This window comes from Miscanthus floridulus, chromosome 16 (genome assembly GCF_019320115.1).
Source record: "Miscanthus floridulus cultivar M001 chromosome 16, ASM1932011v1, whole genome shotgun sequence".
Classification (NCBI taxonomy): domain Eukaryota; kingdom Viridiplantae; phylum Streptophyta; class Magnoliopsida; order Poales; family Poaceae; genus Miscanthus; species Miscanthus floridulus.
In genome coordinates this window covers 116,165,413-116,187,193 of record NC_089595.1, presented here as the reverse complement: position 1 = coordinate 116,187,193, position 21,781 = coordinate 116,165,413, and the positions used below count along the sequence as shown (strand labels likewise).

Below are 21,781 nucleotides of genomic sequence, written 5' to 3'. Positions count from 1 at the left end.
TTTCACTTCCTGTGCTTTTGTATTATGGTCACAGTAGCTACAATTTGACTATTAGGAGGATTTATTCCAATCCTATTTATATCTTCTAATGGTTAACTTCAAAAAGACCGTTTGCAAACCTTAATTTCACTAGGCCTCTGCCCCACCTGACAAAAAATGTGGAACGGAAGTAAAGGGGATGCTCTATTCCGCTGGCAAAAGTGTGTATTCCTTATTTTCTAGTATTCTATATATATGCAACTTTTGTTATACTCTAACACAAAAACTTTTCTCTGGAACACTTTTTAGAGAACCAGACAATCCCCATACCTTTGTGGACCTTCTTGTGTCCACTTCAACGTATGTTTTTTCTTGCTTGTGCTATATCATTTCTCAGCATACATATTTTCTATTATGGAAATCGTATCCACAATGCTGTTTTGGCCGATCTCCTTATTATGCAGTACGTGGCAGCTGTGGTCATCTGCGTACTATCCTCAGTATGGTATTGGCGCATTTGGAACATTACCTTTACCAATGGGAAACAGGTAGACTTATATTTGTTTACATATGCAAATCATGCGTGGAACAAATTAGTTTGTATGCGTATCTTTTTGTTGAAGACTCCTTTCTCCAAATACGATGTAAGATATTACTTTTTGTCTCTTCCTGTGAATTTTACAAATAATCAGACAGATGGAGTTATGTTCATCTTTTTTGCAGGGTGTGTTCAGAAGATTCTGGGGTTGTGGGCTTAAGATATGGTTCAGAGAATTTATCACTCGGGGCATCTTTTGTGCCATTTCCTTGTATGCATTTGTTTATACATTTATCATGCATTTTATTTGAATTGTGATTAAATACGATATTAACCAAGTATATGCTCTCTGTAATTATAAGCCGATTTAATGGGGTTTACTTTATTTCGCAATTATATCTCATATTCAGTATTATGATGAGGACATGACCTCCATACATATGACCATGCTTGGAGAACCATATGGAGACCAAGGAGACCAGCGAGGGTGTCCTAACCGAGAAGGAGGCCCGAAGCTCATCCGGTTCGAGTCCCCAAGGTGGAGACCCAAATCAAGTTTGAGTCCGGCTCGGGCTCCAGGACCAGTATACCTTAAACTGGTCACCCAGGACGTATTCGGACTCCGTTTTCGACGATCCACATATGGTTGAAAAGCTAATTTTATGATATGAAACATCTTATGAGAGAAAATTTTATTAATCCATCTCTTGTAATTAATTCAAATGATGAGGTGCATCAACTAGATCAATCTCTTGTTATTCCTCCTGCTATGCCTAACCTTTTGCAGGATAATATACAAAAGAGTGAGGATGATGTGACAAAAAATGAGATGCTCACAGTCTTATGTGACAATTCAGAACCATCAACTATTACTCCTGCTGAACATGAGAGCAAAGGTAAAGCCCACGATGCTAAACTCATGGAAGGTGAGAGTTCTCTTGATATGCTGAATTTTTTCACCAATCATGCTATGATAGAGCAAATTTTAGTGGAGCCTTCGCTTGATTTACCTTTGTCACAAGATGATTTGTTTGATGTTTTCTGTGACGAAGATGACTTGCATGATGATATTTATGTTATACCCATGCAATCATTGAAGAATGATCATGCTATATGTGTGCTGAAATCGAGCACTTGTGCTGAAAATAGACTTGTTATTCATAATGCTAGTGAAGTTGACGAGCCGAAATTGTTGTCTTCTTTAAATACTTTGGGTTACATTAAATTTGATGTTCCGTGTAATCTTAGTTCTTTAGAGGAGAAACTTTATGCATATCCTGATTTACCATGGTTCTCTAGACATACATATCATGTTTTTGATAAATATAACAACCAAGGGCAATATTTGATACAACGAGTTTATATTTGTACAAATCTGAATTCTTCTTTTGTTGTGCAAAGTAATAATCAACTAGAGGATAGTAAAATCAACACTGTTGTTATGTCATATTCCTCTAGTTTTTCTTTTTGAACACAAGTGGAATCCAAAGAAAAGGAACATATATTTCTTGTTAGTACTAATCTTTTGCATGATAGTATTGGCAAAGATCATGTGTATTTCAATCGAGCAGACTACATGCCTGTAGGACAAGACATGATACAAACCTGGACATGTGGTCATATTCTTTCTCATAATATTACCCATTTTCATTATTTTGGAAACCTGGATTGTTCTCATGTTGTGCAGGATCAACTTCAAACAAAATCGACACCGAGGATGGCTTTTTGTCAAGAAATGGAGGATGATGAGGACATGACCTCCATACATATGACCATGCTTGAAGAACCATATGGAGACCAAGGAGATAAGCAAGGGTGTCCTAACCGAGAAGGAGGCCCAAAGCTCATCCGGTTCGAGTCCCCAAGGTGGAGACCCAAATCAAGTTCGAGTTCGGCTCGGGCTCCAGGACTAGTCTGCCTTAAACTGGTCACCCATGACATATTCGGACTCCGTTTTTGACGATCCACATATGGTTGAAAAGCTAATTTGATAAGGAAGCCAATCCAAGTGGTTTCACATCAAAAGACCTTCGGAATCAACAAGAATCATCGAAACAAGTCAGCGTCCAGAATCTGTTAGGGTGCTGCGACACCGTCTTTTTGTCCGTTGGACCGTGTATCGTGTTTGGACCCATTAGGGGGCACGTCCAGGGGGTGACGCTCAAGACTCTATAAATAGCAGCCGTCGCTTTCCTTAGGGTTTGGGTTTTATTTAGTTCTTAATTTCCTCTGAAACAGATGTCATTTTGCTGCAACGGTCGCCGCCAAGGCCGCTTGCTGTGAACCAGGGTCTCAGTTCTTGATCTTGTTCGCCTATGGCGATTAGTCCTTTCGAATAAAGACTTGAACTCTTTCTCATTATCATAAGCCTCATATTTATTTACAATTTTAGATTGTGTTTATCTCGTTCTTGCTTATATTCTCGATTCGCTTGCAGGAAAGCCTTCTCGGCGAGGTCAATCGTGTTCGCGTGGTTGATAACCAACGGAGCAGTGGTGTAACGGTTGCGGGGGTTCGAATCAGTCTTGGTTCGAAGCCTAGATCGTGAACATCGAGTCGTCACCAATCGACGCTATCATACCTTTCGAAAGATCGGACCTAGTCTACATCATATTAGCTTGTCATGCTGATGCTACTTTTGCAGTATCCGGGGAAGTGCCCTCTGGAGCATGGTTGGTTGGGAGAAATGGGAACTTGAGTGCAGGAGTTCAATACAAGCCACTTAGTGAGTGTTAACTTGTCACAATAGTTGTGTTCTCAGTCCCCTTGAATTTTGAGGTTATTATACATGGAGTGTCTGAGCTCTTTTTTTTCTCTAAAATAAAATAAAAATATATGTGCACTACAGCTATATCATTCTTCTGAGTTTCTTACTATTGTACGAATCGTTATGTTAACTACAAAACTTCCTCAATGCAAAGTAGTTAACCAGTTGTAAAGAGCTGAGTGCCAAATTAGAGTAATGTAAGATGGAATAAAACTCTCAGGCACGTTCTCGAGAAAAAAAAGATTGAATAAAACGAATTGGCTGTGAGTTGTGACTCAATATTATCCTCATGCTGGAGCATTCTTGAGTCCATTGTTAATGTAGGAACATAAAAAAAAAGTTCCTGAAATTCCACTAAAAAAGTTCCTGAGCAAATGGATGCAGAGTTATCAGCCATTAACTAAGCTAATGAAGATTAATAGAAGATTGAATGAAAACAATCTGTAGAGCTTGAGTTTGAAGTTTTTTTCTCGAACTACACAGGAGAGTTGTGTGTTATTTCATTAAGAAGAAAAAAAATAGATACAAAAGGAAGGGAAGTAAGAAACCCCCTCCCAGGCACCGAACGGTTTTTAACTGATAGGGTTTGATGCCCTACCGGAGTTGTTGCGTAGGTTATAGGGGTGGAAGAGGGGAGGACGTGGTCTGTACTCTCGACGTCGGCGAGGGGCCATGGTGGCGAGAGTGCGGCGGCTGCTGCTGCAGCCCTAGAGCTCACGTGAGGGAGAGAGGGCAAGGACGGCTAGCTCCCAAGGGAAGCCAACAACTTAATTGTTGCTTCTGCTTAATTCCAATCATCCTAGATTACAAGTACTTATCCTTCCCTATTGATGCTATAATTAAGAAACTATATCTATCTCTAAGAAAATACCAAATAAGCGATAAATTGGGCCTCTAAGCCCCTTAACAGAGCCGGCCCCCTAGCCACTATTGGGCCTACGCCTGACATAGGGGATGTCGGTCATAACATCTCTCCCCGCCTACGCAAATAGCTCATCCTCGAGCTAGAAGTTGGGGTAGACGTCGCGAAGATGCTAGAGAGGCTCCCATGTTGCGTCCTCCGCTGGCAGGCCACGCCATTTGACAAGCACATGCCACACATCTCACCGAAGTTGTGCACAAAAGGCACGCTCCGGAGTTGGCAATAGCCAGCCATCCGATGTCGGCGGTAGAGGAGCAGGAGCTGCTGGGGGATCACCTTTGTGGGGCTTCAACGGCCCCACATGGAAGACATCATGCAGACAGGCGCCCTTTGGAAGCTGGAGGTGATACGCCACCTGGCTGATGCACTCCAGCACTTGGAACGGACCGGCGTAGCGAGGGCCAAGCTTCCCTTTGGCGCGGGGCTCGAGGGACTGGGCAACGCGGTAGAGCAGGCGCAACCATACCCAATCCCCGACGGCAAACTCTCGAGCGCGGTGGGACGCGTCATAGTATTTCTTGGACAACTATTGTGCTTGGAGAAGCCTTTCCCGAATCTCCGTGAGCACCTCGTCACGCTCCCAAAGAAGGCCGTCCACCGTGTCTGTTCTAGCCAACCCGGCCATGTAGGACAAGATGGCCGGGGGTGGCCGGCCGTAGACCACCTCAAAAGGTGTGGCGCGTAGTGCCATGTGGAAGGAGGTATTGTAGGAGACTAGCAGTACTTTGCCTAGGGCAGCCAGTCCACCCACGCTTGTGGCTGGTCACCTATGACACACCAAAGATACATTGCGATGACCTTATTGACCACCTCAGACTGACCGTTTGTCTACGGGTGGAAGGTCGTGCTCATAAGAAGCGTGACGCCAGCCATCTTGAAGAGGTCACGCCACACATGACCAGTGAAAACCGGGTCCCTATCGCTGATGATGGAAGAAGGGAACCCATGCCATCGAAGAATGCACGTGCAACCAAAGCGGTGAAGTATGGATGGCCGAGGGCGATGAAGTGTGCGTACTTGGAGAATCTGTCGACCACCGTGAGAATGACGGATTTATCACCGACCTTGGGCAGGCCCTCGATAAAATCCATCGAGATGTTCGCCCAAACCTAGGATGAGATGTCAAGGGGCTACAATAATCCAATGGGCTACAGGGACTCCGTTTTGTTCCACTGACACACGGTGCACGCCCGCACGAAGTCTTTGACAAGAGTGCAGTCGCCGGGGATGTAGAAGTCCGAGCGTAGGTGATGGAGCGTCTTCTGGAATCCCTCGTGGCCTGCCGAGTGAGCCAGGAGAAGCACCTAATGGCGTAGGTCATCATAAGCTGGCATGAATATGCGAGCACCGTGGAGTAGGAGACCATCGTCGATGCACCAAGGTGCGGCTAGCGTGCCTTCCTAGAGGCACTGAAGGAGAAGCTAAGCATCCCCGGCTGCTGCTGTAGCCATGCGGATGTCGTTGAGGAGGGTGAATGTCGGCATGGACAACAAGTGCACAGCCGCCCCTAAAGCAGCACCGTCCTTGACGTCGTGGCGAGATAGAGCATCTGCCACCGTGTTAAGCTGTTCGAGGCGATATTCCACAGCGAAGTTGAACCCAAACAGCTTACTGATCCGTTGGTGCTGCGACACGGTGGAGAGGCATTGGTCCAGCAAGAACTTGAGGCTGTAATGATCCGTGTGGACCAAAAAGTGATGCCCCCACAGGTATGGCCGCCAATGGTGGATGGCCTGGACGAGCCCGATCAGCTCACGTTCATAAGCCGCGAGCTTGAGATGACGTGCAATGAACGGCCGGCTGAAGAAGGTGAGCGGTCCATCGGACTGGTGTAGAACCATGCCGAACCTGACACCAAACGCATCACAGTCCACGGTGAACTACTTTGCAAAGTTGGGCATCTAGAGTACGGGGCCTATAGACAGAGCCCGCTTGAGCGCCTAGAACGTCGTGTCCGCCTCATTGGACCAAGCAAATGCATCCTTGTGCAGGAGGCGAGTCAGCAGGGCTACGATGACGCCAAAGTAGCAAATGTACTTCCGATAGTAGCCGGCAAGGCCTAGGAAGCCACGCAGGCCACGGGCAGACCATGGGGTCGGCCACGATGCCACAATAGCCACCTTGTTGGTGTCCATGGTGACACCGCTCGCTGAAATCACATGGCTGAGGTACGCCACCGAGGAGGCCCCAAATGAGCATTTGGAGCGCTTGAGGTGGAGCTTGTGTGCCCATAACGCGTCGAGTATGATGCTAATGTTCCGCAAGTGCTCTACCCATGAAGAGCTAAAAATAAGGATGTCATCAAAGAACACCAGCATGAACCTATAGAGGAAGGGGCGAAGCATGTCATTCATCAGGGCCTGGAACATTGCCAGAGCATTGGAGAGGCCGAATGGCATCACCAGAAACTCGAAGTGGCCGTGGTGTATGCGGAACGCTGTTTTGGTGACGTCGTCAGGATGCATCCGCACCTAATGGTAGCCCGAGCACAAGTTGAGCTTGGTGAAAAACCTGGCGCCATGCAGTTCATCGAGGAGCTCATCAACCACCGGGATCGGGAACTTGTCTTTAGATGTCTTGGCGTTGAGAGCGTGGTAGTCGATGTAGAAACGCCAGGAGTTATCCACCTTATGCACCAACATCATAGGGGTGAAGAACGGGGATGTGCTCGGTCTGATGATGCCTTGGGCGAGCGTGGCTGCACACTGTCGTTCTAGCTCATCCTTCTGTAGCTGGGGGTAGCGGTAGGGACGAACTGCGACCAATGCTATGCCTGGAAGCAGGTGGATGCGGTGATCATATGGCTACGCCGGTGGTAGGCCCAGCGGTTTGTCGAAGACCAGCCTGAACTGGTGGAGGAGGAGGTCCAGCAGGGGCTATGATAGGGCAGCCATGACCGCCCTCGTGGCTGGCTCCCAAATGTCATTGCGGGTAGAGCCATTGCCCTTCCATAGAATATGCCGGCCGCTGTAGGTGAATGCCATGCATAGATCCTTGAAGTCCTAGAGAATAGGACCCAAGGTGCGGAGGTACTCGACGCCGAGGATGAGATCGAACCCCCCAAGATTGATGCCAAAGCAGCTGATGGTAAACTCCTCCCCACCAATGGCGAGAGCGACGTCACGGGCGACCCCTTCGCAAAGCACACGGCCCCCGTTAGCCACCAGCACCCGCAATGGAAGGATGGGGTGCGGTGGAGAGTTGTAGGCGGTGCATGAGGTCGGCGTTGATGAAGTTGTGCATCGAGCCCGAGTCGAGGAGCGCCATGAGACGATGGCCATGAACATGGACCAGAAGGTGCATGGCATTCTCAGTCTAGATGCCAGCGACGGCATACAGGGAGATGGTGGGCTAGGCTGCGGGCTCCTGGATGGTGGTAGGAACAACCTCCTAGGGTGCGGCATCATCCTAGAAGGCTGCTACTATAGCCACCTCCATGGGAACCTCGTCGTCGAGAAAATCCGTGGACTCCAGATGAAAGAGCTGTGGACACACATGGCCGCGCACATATGGCTCGTCACAGTTATAGTAGAGACCCTGGCAGCGACGCTCCAATTGCTCGGTTGGAGACAGACGACAGAAAGATCGAGCAGGGGCTGCCGACCCTGCTGTTGCTGGAACAGCAGCCATGCCGATAGCTACCGGAGGGGGCACCAGGGGTCGAGGGGGCACTAGAAGACCTGGCCACTGGGGTGGCTGGGCGCCACGCTGTCCTGTGGCTAGCATAGTGGCGTTAGCCTGACACTCGAATGGCTAGGCTAGATGCATGGCCGTCTGAAGGTCCTAGGGCTCCCGAAGCTCCACGTCGACTTTGATATGCTCTAGGAGGCCACCCACAAATAGCTCAGCCTTCTGCGGGGCCGAGAGATTATGGGCATGGTAGAGCACAGCATTGAACCAAGCAGAGTAGTCCTGCACCATAGAAGTGAATGGAAGGCGGGCGAGTTCGGACAGTCGGGTGTTACGAACCGCTAGCCCGAACTGCAGATTGCATAGCTCCTTGAAACGGTCCTAGGTGGGCATGCCCTCATCCTGCTCCAAGGCATAATACCATGTCTGTGTCGCACCAGTCAGATGATAGGATGTGAGCTCGGTGCGATCTGAGGCGAGGGTACGCTGCCCTCAGAAAAATTACTCACAGTGATTGAGCCAATTCAGGGGGTCCTCAGAGCTGTCGTAGGTCATAAACTCGAGCTTGTATAAACACGGAGGGTGAGCACCCTAAGGGGCCCCATGCATGCCCTAGACAAAGGGCTCTGGAACACTGACTGTGGATGAGGAGGCACTCACACCTAGGTGCCTAGGTCCGTAGAAGAGGGGGCCATCGGAACCCCCATAGAAAAAGCCATCAGCCTAGGGTCCCCCGTGGAAGACCACAGCGGCGGTAGTGGGCGGTGGCACTACTGATGTCATAGCCAAAGAGGTCGCCATGGTGTACACCGGGCTGGTCGTCAAGGCTAAAGCCCACGATGGAATCGGCAAAGGGGAAGGCGGCATCCGGAGGAGATGGATGGGAACACCCGTTGTGCTAGAGTAGGGCATCCCATACGGCAGCACTGTTGGTAGGGTGGTCGCAGCCGGTTGCGGTGACGGCGGTGGCGGTGGCGCACCGGCCAGGTAGGACTGGATGGTGGCCACCGAGCGAGTCAGCTCCCCGATGACGACAGCCACCTGATCCGCCATCATCTATGCTACATGCTTCATCTAGGCAGCGGGCGCCGAGGCAGGTGGCAGCGGTGAGGTGGTGACCACCGCGGTAGTGGAGGTGATCAGCGGTGGAGTGTTGGTGGGATTAGGGCCTGACATCTCTGATACCAGGTTGATAGGGCTTGATGCCCTACCGGAGTTGTTGCGTAGGTTATAGGGGTGGAAGAGGGGAGGACATGGTTTGTACTCTCAACATCAGTGAGGGGCTGTGGCGGTGAGAGTGCGGCAGCTGCTGCTGCTGCCCTAGAGGTCACGTGAGGGAGAGAGGGCAGGGACAGCTGGTGAAAGGTCCTTGTGTGGTTTTGGTAATTGAGTGACAACCTAGGTGGACTAATTATGTTTATGTGAGATACACAGGTGACTAGTCCACAGGTACATATGTATGAGCAACATATGCCATGAAGGTGAAAATGGCTTGGAGATGTTGCAAAGCTCACACATGTGATGATGAAGGAGCTCATTGCACATGAGACATGACATTGAGTCATGTGATCAAGGTGGAGAAGATCAAGACAAGACTTGGCTTGATGGATCGGTTGCAAGCGTGAAGGGCAAGTTAGAGGCTTTGGAGCGATGGACCACGTGGAGGTGAAGCTTGAGTAAGACTTAGCGTAGATGGACGAAGGCAACAGTAAAAAGCAAGTGAAGTCAAGATCGATGAACCAATATGATCACGTGATGATATGAAGTGGATCATATCATTGTTGATCATGTTGGTGCATATGTTGCATCGACATTGGAGGAGATGGAATGGAATGCGCAAGGCAAAGGTATAACCTAGGGCATTTCATTTCACCGATCATAGGTGTGTAGAGAAGTTGATGACCGGGTTTAGAATAGATGGCCGTACTATCAAGTGGGGCAAACTTGTTTGCATATCGATCATCTAAGTGCCACTCGAGTGATCTAACTTTGCATCGTTGCTAGGATTGAGTGGCGTGGCAAGTTGAGTGGCTAATCCTTTGGAAAAGGTTTGTGAAAATACTAACACACATACGCATGGTGGTGTACACTTGGTGGTGTTGGCACATTTACAAAGGAGATGAAGTTGTAGTTGATGTGGATCAACTCGGTGAAGGAATGGAGGCAAGGGTTCAAACTCCACCGGTGGAGTGTCTGCCCATAGAGTGCGGATAGTCCGACGGTGCCATCAGTGCCCTATACAGAAAAGATAGGGTCTCACAGAGTGGACTGGACGCTGGTCACGTGGTGACCGGATGTTGGGGTCCTGCATCTAGTCAGTGGCTGCAGAGAGTGTAGGGGTCAGTCTTCGATCGAACGCTGGCATGAAGAGTGACCGGACGCTCAAGGGCTATGTCCGGTCAGGCTAACGTACGATGACGTAGGTGACGTAGAGAAGTTGGAGAAGGACCGGATGCTGATGCTGCATCCGATCGTGACCGACCAGACGTGTCTGGTCGCGACTGGATGCTTACTAGAAACGACCGAATGTTGGTGTTGGTGCGTCCGGTCACTTGAGCAGCTGCGTCCGATCATCACTTGACCGTTGAGATCGGGTGAACAGCGTTTGAAGCCGATAACATGTGGCAAGCATCGGGCAACCAGACGCTGAGGTCCTACGTCTGGTCGATCTGACCGAAGCGTCCGGTCGTCCTAAAATTCACCCAGTGAAGGGATAACAGCCAGTTTAGCCTATGGGGCTATAAATAGAAGGGGGTCTCGGCCATGGCTGGTAAAGAGCACCTCAAGGGACTTTGTGTCCATGCTTGTGAGTGCTTAGGAGCCCTCCATCTCACATATGCTTGATAGTGATCATTTGATTGTGTGAGAGAGCGATTCTAGTGCGATTGCATCGTGAGGTTGCATTGAGTGGCACTAGGTGATCGAGTTGCAAGCCGGTGGTGCTTGTTACTCTTGTAGGTTGCCACCTCTTAGATGACTTGGTGGTGGCCTCCATCGAAGCCCGCAAGAAGCTTGTGCGGTGCTCCAGAGAAGAGCTTTGTGAGGGGCATTGTGCTCGCCCCGTGGAAGCCGCGAAGAGCAACTCTAGTAAAGCGTGTCATTGAGCTACCCTCACTTTCAGGGTAGGTTATTGTGGTGCCCGACGTGCGGGCTTGGCGGGTGATGCCAAATAGCCGCTGAACCACCAAGTGAGCGGTCGACACAACATGGACTAGCGTGTTGGCAAGCACGTAAACCTCGGGAGAAAAATCACCGTGTCAACTTTATTCTTCCCGTTGGTTTGCATCCTCATTACATAAGCTTATAATTACTTTCATATACATTGTGCTTGTGTAGTTGCTCTTGTAATTAGTTTGGTTGTATAGCTCACTAGTCACCTTCTTGCTTGTGTAGCATAGAAGTAGCTCCCTTGCATGACTAATTTGGTTTGTGTAATCTTGTTAGTCACTTTGCTTAGTTTGTGTAGCTAAGTATTTGCGCTCTTTAATTTGGCATTGGTTGCCTTATTATTGAGCATTGCTAGTGAGTTTAGTTGGCTTTGTGCTTTTGCTTACTAGCATGTATAGGAGCTCCCTTGTTGCTTAAAGTACTAGTGGCATAGGTTTGTGTGACCTTGCTTTTAAAATTGGTTAGGTGAGCTCTAGCTAGCCCGGCACCTTTGTTGCTTAATTAGTATCTTTGGAAGGTGCTAGAGAACATAGATAGTGGGGTGTAGTCTTGGCTAGACCGATAGTTTTAATTCTGCACTTGTTTTGGTTAGCCGACGCGATTAATTTTAGAAAGGACTATTTATCCCCCCTCTAGTCTGCCATCTCGACCCTACAGCTGGCTCCCAAGGGAAGCCATCAACTTAATTATTGCTTCTGCTTAATTCCGATCATCCCAGATTACAAATATTTATCCTTCCCTATAGATGCTATAATTAAGAAACTATATCTATCTCTAAGAAAATACCAAATAAGCGATAAATTGGGCCTCTAAGCCCCTTAATAGAGCCGGCCCCCTAGCCACTATTGGACTTGCGCTTGGCATAGGGGATGCTGGTCATAACATTAACCAAAATGGCACTCTAAAAAATAAACAAGGAAAACACGACCCACAACCTACAAGCAACTAAGGACCTAGGGATCTAGGACCAGTGACCTAGCAAGGAACTCTTGTAATGCTAGGCCTAGCACCTTAAAAAACAAGCATTTTCGATGCTTCCATAATTCCCAAAGGTGTTCCAAGGGGTTCGCGCATAGGCCTCAATAGTCTGATCCTCCTAGCTTCAAGATTTAGATGGTACACCATTTAAATTGAACTCAATTAGATTGTGGAGGTAGGAAGTTTGCGGTACGCCCAAAACTCCTAGGTTTAAGTCCTTGACAATGCGAATCTAGGTGCTCATTTTCTTGTTAATGTAAATCCACCTAATCCTCCTATGTTGGTTAGTTCATTTTTTGGTTATTAGAGAGTGGAAGTGGATGATTATAAAATTTCATGGTAATTTTACGTTTCATTTGAAGTAGAGAAATAAAATAGTTCTAGCACTAGTTGGTTAGCTTTAGCTATCTTGGGAAGCTTTTCGTATTTTCTTGTACCTGTTTTTTGAAAATTTTCTATGTAGTTGGGTTTCTTTTCTGTTAAAACTTCATTTTGACACTTTGCATTGCATATACATAATTTTTTAATCACTATGGCCCAACTTGTGGTTGATGTGCTGTGAACTCTCTAACTTATCTAGTAGGGATTTGCTTTTGTAGCTCCACAAAATTAGAGATGCTCTCAAATGATTACAACATAAAAACAAACGGAGCCGTAGGGACCATACATGTGTGTTGTGGGTGTTACTTCTTCCATTTAAAAATTTAGGATGCATTATGACTCAAAACAAGTCAAACATTGTAAACTTTGACCATCACTTATTAGTCAAAATATATGTATTTACAAGTCAACTGTGAGCCTCTGTTTTTGCTAATGTTCCATTTTGTCCAATCTTTAATAGGTGGAAACAAACATCCTATGCCGTTTACAGATCCAAAGAATTGGAATGGTGCAATTAGTTACTGCGTTGGTTCAACTAGCTCACTCAGCCCTTTATCCACTTTTACCCTTGAGCTTGCCAGAAGTAAATAGGTCTCGTAACATCGTTTTCAATCAAAATACTTCACCCAGTTTATTAGCTTGCAATTTCTAGGATCTTTTGACAAAGCTATAGAGTAGTTACTGCCTCAGATGGAATGATGGATGGTGCATGAATTAATATATGGATTACTATAATACTAGACACATTAAACAATGGCATGAAACAACAATTCTGATGCATATGTTTTCTTTTCTTTTGAGTAGAGAACAATGAATAGGCAAAACATTGGGAAGTAAAACATTTGCACAAGTTAAATAGTACATGACGGTGTTAGACAGAGTACATTTCTATATGTAATCAGTGTCGCCTTTGCACAATCTTTGAATCTAATTTGCAACTCTCCTATAACATTTTCTTTTCATTGATCTACAGTTGACAATGTCATTCTATCAACACATGGTTGTTCAAAGAGGGGTAAGGGCAGTTCTCTTTCATTTTGTCTTTACAAAGAGTTACTTCTCTTTTCGCATCACAATGTAGCTACAGCTCAGGTTCAGGAAGAAAAGGTGGAAGTATCTATCTTTGAGACATGATATTAATTTAATCAGAGTTATAGGTTCATAGGGTTAATCTTTTTTTCATTCAAAAGGGCATGATGATCACGGAAGCCAAGTACACGGCTTTTTGTACTGCATCTTTATTATTGTAGGTTTGATCAATATTTGTCAGTTATCGAGATTACTTTGAGTCATGTGATATGGAGGAAAATTTATGTGTTCATACAAAACACAACCTATCCTTTGGTGTTTGTGTAGTGTTGGCAACAGCCCAACAATAGGAATAACATAGCTTAGACAATATGCACTAGTAGGAACTAGGAAGTAGGATTATAGGGACACTCTAATGAACTGTCATCCCCACCAGGTCGTGTGGACAACACGAAGCGAGTTTATATATTGAAGAAAATAACATCAGATATATCTGCTGGAACATTAATTTGATCTTACCACTTCTCAAAGTGAACCTGATGAAATACTTTGTTGGTGTTCTAAGCCATTGAAAATTGTTCCATTTAAAAATATCTGTGCCACCAAGAAATTATCTATGGCCCCATCAAACTCATTATTACATGGGACTAATATTTATTCATTTTTTCCTAGTTGTGTGCATTATCGGGTATGAACTCATTGTATTAGAGTCATGCCATCCAAGTTTTGAAATTTGAAAATTTTAATCGTACGCTGCTTGCATACACCAGGTGAAAATCCTAAAGAAGATAAAGATGTAGTTGAAATTACAAACTACATTGATTTTGGACTTGAGTTTTGTCAGTGTTTTGGACCGGGGGGTCCTCAACCAACTAGTGAATTTGAACTGCGTGCCCCTAATCCTGGATGGTGATGCAAAGTGATACAAGATTTATACTGGTTTAGGCAATCGGTGCCCTACGTCCAGTCTGAGAGATCGATCTTGTATTCCTTGCACCGAAGTGCTTGTAGTAGGGGGTTACAAGCTAGGTGAGAGAGGGAGCTAGTCCCAGGTCTCGGCAAGGTGTCGTGTGGGCTGCTTGAGACGTTGCTCTCAAGCGGCGGGGATGTGTATGTGTGTGTTACAAGGTGTTCTTCCCTGTCCGTCCCCCTCTAAGTGGCCCAAGTCCTCTCCTTTTATAGTTGAAGGGAGGGCAAGGACAGTACATGTGCTGACTATACGACATCGTGCCAATAGGGGCAGTGTGTTCGAGCCCTGTGGCCTATTCCTGTGGCGGCGTGGTCGTCGGAGTGGTCCATCCTTGGAGCACTGGGGCGACGTGATGGTCACGTCCGACCCTGTGCGTCATGGGAGCCCCTGGGCTACCTCGGAGCAAGCACAGCGGCCAGGGTGCGAATCGCTGTGGATTAGCGGCGTGTGAGGCCGAGGCTCGGTCGGTGCCGAGGCTGCACTGCAGTGGGGGGTCTCGGTAGACATGAATCCCGAGGTAGCTGAGACCCTGGTGCATAGTGCTGAGGCCTGGAGAGAGCGGTTGATCCGGGGTGCTAGCTTGGAGACGGCGATGAACCGGGCCAGGCCGTCCATGCCGTGTTGTTTTCGAGGCGGGGATCGCGGGGCACAGTGCAGTGTAGGCGCTGATTGTGGGCACAACGTCAGGATACAGTGACTGGTAATCCCCGCCGTGCCCTATCTCAGCTGGTATAGGGCTGATGTGACCTCATGTCCTATCGGCCATTCTGTGGTGTCGAGCCATCGTCCGGCTGAGATTGTGGAAGTGGTTGAAGTATTAATGGGACATGACATGTTGTCAGGAAGACCGGCCGAGGCGGGGGTGATGGACTATGGATAAGCTGGCCACGCGTGATACAGAGAATGAGGCCTCGCACGAGACGAAGAGCGAGGCCTCGTGTGAGACAGAGATCAGACTCCTTGCCGAGGCCTTCCGTGAGAGGCCTCGCACGAGGCAGAGATTGCACTCCCTGCCGAGGCCTTCCGTGAAGAGCCTCGCATGAGGCGAAGATTGTGTTCCCTATTGAGGCCTTCCATGAAGAGCCTCGCGCGAGGCGGAGATTGCGTCAGGACGCTAAGACCTCCTACGCGAGGCTTGAGGCGAGGTGGAGAGCCTGGTGGGCTCGGACGTGGCGGGTAAGGGGCCCACGGCTTACCTTCTAGCTTTGTTTTTTGATGGGACTTAAGTGACCCTTTTGATGTTCACTCAGGGTACCCCGTTCTATGGTACCCGACAGTAGCACCTAAGCCTCCGGGGGAGTGCGTGCACTCTCCCTGAGGGTTTGCCGAGGCTTGGTTTATACCCGCTCCTATAGGAATTGGGTTTTGTTTCTTGAGGTTTCGGTGGGTGCGCATGAGCACACCCGCCGGGTGTAGCCCCCGAGGCCCTAGAGGAGTGGAGTTACTCCTCCAGGGGCTTTTTTCGTTTTCGTGTTTGAGCGAGGAGTTTTTATCGCATTTGCCGAGCCCATAAGTGCAAGTTCGGGTTGCGGGGGTCTTGGCGAGGCTGCAGGAAAAGCCCTCTAGCCTCCGCACGGAGCGAGAGGCCCATTAGGGGTCCCCCTAACTTTGGGTATGACCCTCATGCTTCCTTTTCGCTCGGAAGGAGGGGTGAAATGTGCCAGGCTACCCTCGATGGGCACGAGCGTGGGCACTTCCGGTGAGCTATTATCGGGTGAGTCCGAGTGGAGGCCCGTACCCCGTTCGCTAGGGGACGGCTAGCGGTCCAGAGACACAGTCCAAGAGTACTAGAGGGTTTCTCTAGTGGGTGTCGAGGCCGTTCGCTAGGCCTTGGTGGCTCGGTGCCTCCCTACGGTGGGATCCCATTCGGAGACTTCCCTGCCGGTCTCGGGCATGACTTAGGATGCCCCGAGCGATTGTTCGCTCGGGCCTTGGCCATTCGTAGGCTCGCCCCAAGGTCGTCCCTGACTCTGTTGCCTTGGGGCGGCTGTCGAAACCTCTAGAGGCCCAGCCTTCGAACCCCTGGACCGTAACGGGCTCGGTGCCCTTTATTGTATTTGTAACGAAACTTCTAGCGTGGACTTAGACTGTTTGTCTTTGTCTTGGGCGTAGGAGGAGCCCCCGAGCCTCCGCCAGGAGTAGGAGGGCGATCAGGGGTCCCTTGGCTTTTTCATCCGACCCTCACATATCCTTTTTGTTCGGACGGAGGGTTTGTTTGCCGAGCCCATTTTGGTGCGAGCCAGAGCCGCTGGTCTTGGCAAGGTTGCAGGAAGAGCCCCTAGCCTCTGCGCGGAGTGAGAGGGCCGTCAGGAGTTCCCTTGGCTTTTTATACGCCCCTCGCGCATGAGGGTTTGTTTGCCGAGGCCCCTTTGGGCGCGAGCCCGGGTCGTGGGGTCTCGGTGTATCTACAGGAAGAGCCCCCTAGCCTCTGCATAGGGTGAGAGGGCTGTTAGGAGCTCCCTTGTCTTTTTGTACGACCCTCATGCTTCCTTTTCACTCGAAAGGAGGGTTTGTTTTGCCGAGCCCCTTCGAGTGCGAGCTGGGGTCGCTGGGTCTTGGCAAGGTTGCAGGAAGAGCCCCTTAGCCTCTACATAGAGCGAGAAGGCCGTCAGGGGTTCCCCTGACTTTTTATGCGACCCTCATGCTTCCTTTTCGCTCAGAAGGAGGGGTGGAATGTGCCTCGCTACCCTCGGTGGGCACGAGCGGTGGTACTTCTGGTGAGATGTTATCGGGTAGTCCGAGTGGAGGCCCGAACCCCGTTCGCTAAGGGTCGGCTAGCGGTCTAGAGACGCACTCTAAGAGTACCAGAGGGTTTCTCTAGTGGGTGCCGAGGCCATTCGTTGGGCCTCAGTGGCTCGGTGCCTCCCTACGGTGGGATCCCATTCAGAGACTCCCCTGCCGGTCTCGGACACGACTTAGGGTGTCCCAAGCATTTCGCTTGCTTGGGCCTCAGCCTTGTATAGGCTTGCCCATGGTCGTCCCTGACTTTGTTGTCCTAGGGCGGCTGTTGAAACCCCTTGGGGCCTAGCCTTCGAACCCCTGGACCGTAATAGGCCTAGAGCCTGGTTCCTTCATATGAAAGGAATAGGCCGGGGGGAATATCTTCCCCATTGACTCGGCAACAGGTGGCGCGCCTTTTGAGGCGGTTTTCTAGGGAGGCGAAACGACACCTGCTGCCGTAGTGGTTGAGTGTGACGTGGTGGATGGGACGTAACTGTTCTCGCATTTAATGAGGAAGACATGGGCGCGTGGGCCGGTGAAATTGGCTCGTGGTTAACTACGCCGGATCGGGGGGGGGAACTTCCCCAATTTCATCGCCCATTCGTTTCACCTCCTCCCTACATAAATACCTGAAGAGTCTCACCCCTCCTCGTCTTACCTTGCCTGCATTAGTACTGCCTCCGTCGAGCCATCGCTAGAGCAGCGGGTGCTGGGAAGAAGAGGGGAGAAGAGCGAGCCTAGGGAGAAAGCGAGAAAAAAGTGAGAGCATGGGAGAGAGAGAAAAACTCACCGCCGCATCCGATTCCTCCATCGCACTCATGGCCGGTGACATCGTCGTTGTCGAGGTGGACCCCTAGGATCCGTCAAACGTCACCGAGGAGATGCTTCAGTCGCTTGTTGATAGTGGACTCCTTCACCCGGTGACAGACCCCACTAGGCCAGAGTGGATTGCTCCGTACGGCGAGCCAGAGCCAAGGCCTCACGATGGCTACATCGTAAGCTTCGTCTCCTTTCACGAGCGTGGCCTTGGCGTCCTGGTGGATTGGTTCATGTGGGCGCTCCCGCACTACTACGGCGTGGAGCTCCACAACTTCAATCCCAACTCCATCGCTCAGGCGGCTATCTTTGTTACCATCTGCAAGGGGTATTTGGGGATTGCTCCCCATTGGGAGCTGTGGCTCCACCTATTCTGGGCGGGGCACACTACCAAGCCGACGGGCACGTCGGGTACGAGGAAGGTGACGAGGGCCGGCAGCTGCACTCTCCAAGTGCGCTAGGACCGCCTGCACCTCTACATCCCGGCCCAACTCGCGTCATCCAATCACCGGTGGTACACGAGTTGGTTCTACCTTCGCAACGACGATGGAGGACTTCCCCCCTACACTGGGTGGATTGTGGGGAGTTGCTCGGAGAGATGGAAGTACGACGTCCCAAAGGACGACTAGCCCAAGCTGCAGCCGCTTCTAGAGGGGCTGGTGAGGCTACGGGGCCACGGTCTCACCATGGCTGTGGTCATGGCTGCCTTCCACCGCCGGAGGGTGCTGTCGCTGATGGCTCGGCGGCGGCAGCTGTTCGAGATGAAGCTGGGTAAGCCCATTGAGGGCATTTGGATGTCCTCCTCCGCCCTTTCCGATGAGGAAATTCTTCGTCGGGTGGGGGAGACGGTAGAGGCGAAGCTGAGGGGCGGCAACTTGACCCCTATCGCGATGCGGCCATCGCGGGGGTTCCTCTCGCTGGTAAGTCGTGTGCCGCTGTAGCCTCTGAGCCTCCTCAATCTCCCCTTACCCCTTGTTCCCTTATGCACGTCTGTCGTTTCTACAGGGGATGAGGGACGTGCGCTCTTCTCCACCGCCCGTTCCTGAGGACGCAAGGTGATGGGCGATCAACCGGGCGCACGCCGACACGCAGAAGAAGCGAAAAGACGCCAAGGCAGCGAAGCGCACGAAGCAAATCCTCACGCGCGAAGAGCTAGATAAGCGCCGCCGTCAACAACGGAAGGATGGTCTCCTGTTGGAGGAATCCCCATCATCGTCGCTATCGATGGAGGCCTCGGACGGGGATGATGGGGGCGAGGTGGGGTGAGGTCCCCTGGACCACCTTCTCGACGTAGTGGAGGTGGTGCCCGGGGCGTTGGCAAGCAGCCCGGCACTCCCGGGAGGAGGAGGAGAAGCGGACCCGGGGTCGGTGGTTGCCCACTCCGGGGCTGAGGCCGACACGCTCGAGGCGCGGGCGTTGGGCAAACGTGCCGTCAGCCCGGTGGGCTCGACGACGATGGTGGAACAAGCGGCGGCGGAGGCGATGCTACCGCCCCCGTAGAGGACCGATGGGGCGCCGGGGTCCCTTGAGGACCGGTCGGCGCCGATGGACACGGAGGCGATGCCTCTGCCGCCGCCTCCACCTTTGCGGATGAGGTTTGCCGTGGCGAAGCGGTTGCCGCCTCGTTCAAGGTAGGTGTATTTTTGGTAGGGTCATAGTGCCTTCCGTTCGCCTTTTTGTCTCGCGCTGACCCTGTAGGTTATTTTTCCTTAGTTGGAAGCGGCCTGCAGATGAGCTTCCCTTGGCGCCCCTTAAGGCGCTCAAGGCGAGCCCCGGCTCCTCTGCCCACTGGGTGGCAGAGACACAAGCCGCTATCCAACGCGGTGCGGCATCGGCGAGTGCCGACCCGAAGGAGCCAGCCGCCCAAGGAGGGGCTGCCGAGGTGACCCCTACACAGACGAGGGAGGGAGTGCTTCCGCCCCGCGAGGGCGAGGCTCACGAGTCGGATGGGGTCGGCGTGCCCTTGGTTGCCGAGGCCCCTGGGGTCTCTGAGGCTGAGGCAATGGAGGCCAGGGCACCCAAGACCGCCGAGACTACAGTGGTCGCGGTCAGTGTTTCTGCGTCCACCAAGGCCACGATGGCGGAGGCCGGAGCCCCCGAGACCGTCGAGGCCATAATTGCAGAGGCTGGAGCCCCTGAGATCACCAAGGCCGTCGTGATGGTGGCAAGGCCGTCTGTCCAAGAGGCGGAGATGAAGGCGGTGGAGGCCTCGGTGGCACCCTTGGTTCAAGGGCCGCCGTTGTTGCGAGAGAGCGCCCGGGAGGCGGAGGTCTATCCGATCTCCTCCGACGATACTTCCCGGGCGTAGGAGGTGGTCGACGCCGAGGAGGCCGGTGCCGTGGAACAGCCGGTGCCGATCTTGGATGAGGGAAGCTCGGCCCTCGTGTGGGCGTGACCCGAGCCTCGCGGGTGGGATCACCCGCGGGTACTATGGTGGAGCCGGGACGACCCTGAGGGGGAGCCTCTATTCACCCTCAAGGACGCAGCCGAGGGCGGGCGCTGGGGCACCTTCGAGCAATACCGCCAACTGGCGGAGCGGTCACTATGGACGGCCCTGTCCGTGGTGGCCGACGAACTGCCCGGAGTCGCCTAGGTTCGCGTTTTCCTTTCTCGTGTGACATTGTCCTTTTCTGGTTTTCTTGCAATCAATGACCCATGTTCTACTTCCCTAGGAGCTTGAGACCCGGTCCCTTGGGAAGTCGGTCTTTCTTCGGCAGGAGAGGGGCGTCTGGGACCAGCTTCAGTGGCAGAAGGGCCTTTTTGCCGGCGCCAACGAGCTCCTATCGGTGTGGAGCGCGGAGGTAGAGGTCATCCGCCTTTGTTGTGCCGACGCAAAGGTCGAGGCGGCCATGGCCCAGACGTAGCTCACCCCCCTGGCAGCGCGGGTCAAGGAGTTGGACGAGGAGCTCACCCGCGCGGTTAGAGATCGGGATGCCTTCAGGGGCCGAGCCGTTGAAGCTACGGCCTCAGCCACGGCTCTCGCGGGGCAGCTGGGGGTGGAACAGAGGGTGCACTAGCTGATGAAAGGTGCCTTGGATGAGGCCCTTGCTACAGCTGAGGCCTCACGAACCGAGGCTATGGTTTGGAGGGGGATGGTTGAGGGTGAGTTTTAGCCCTCTCATTTTGTTTTCTTTTCCTTATGTTCGCTCCCTAACTCCCTTGTGTGACGCAGAGCTGGGGAGTGAAGCTTCTAGGGCGGCCGAGGCTTCTCGAGTCAAGGCCCAGCGCTTGAAGGAGGAGGCCGAGGCTTCCCGGGCCAAGGCCCTACGCTGGAAGGAGAAAGCCGAGGCCTGTCAGGTCGAGACCCGACGCTAGGAGCAGAAGGCCAAGGGTGAGTTCCATGGGCTTCCGCCCCTAACTTAGGTTGTTTTTCCCTCGCTCGACCTCATTCCGTTTTTCATGGTGCAGAGTCAGAGGCGGAGGTTACTCGGGCAGCCGAGGCTTCTAGCGCGGTGCAGACAGTGCTCGAGACCGAGATCGGGGAGCATGAGGCGCTGAAACGTGCCACCCTTTCCACCTACGAGGCCTTGGAGGTCAAAGGTGTTCAGTCAGGCAGCTCCCTTGGGAGCCATTTGATTGCGCTGAGTAGCCAGATGCGTGAGCGGCTCCGAGGAGCACTGCACACAGGTGTCAAGCGGGCGTTGGCCATCATCTCCTCTCACTATGTTGGCATCAACCTCCCGGCCATCAGTGATGGGTATGTCCTGCCTGATGATGACGAGGAGGCCGATGCGGTGGTCACGAAGCTGATGGAGGCAGCGGAAGGCCCTGGCACAGCGCTGGCGATGCTCTTCGAAGAGGAGGTGGTTCCTCTCTTACCATCTGCCGGTGTTGAAGGCCCTAAGCCTTGATCTGGGCCTCGGGGGCTATGTAAAAATAGAG

At 51.3% G+C, this 21,781-nt stretch overlaps 1 pseudogene; it reads left to right on the top strand.

Annotated features, from left to right (window-relative positions):
- The window catches only part of LOC136511349 (uncharacterized), a 30,604-nt pseudogene that overhangs the window by 443 nt on the left and 8,380 nt on the right, over positions 1-21,781 (top strand).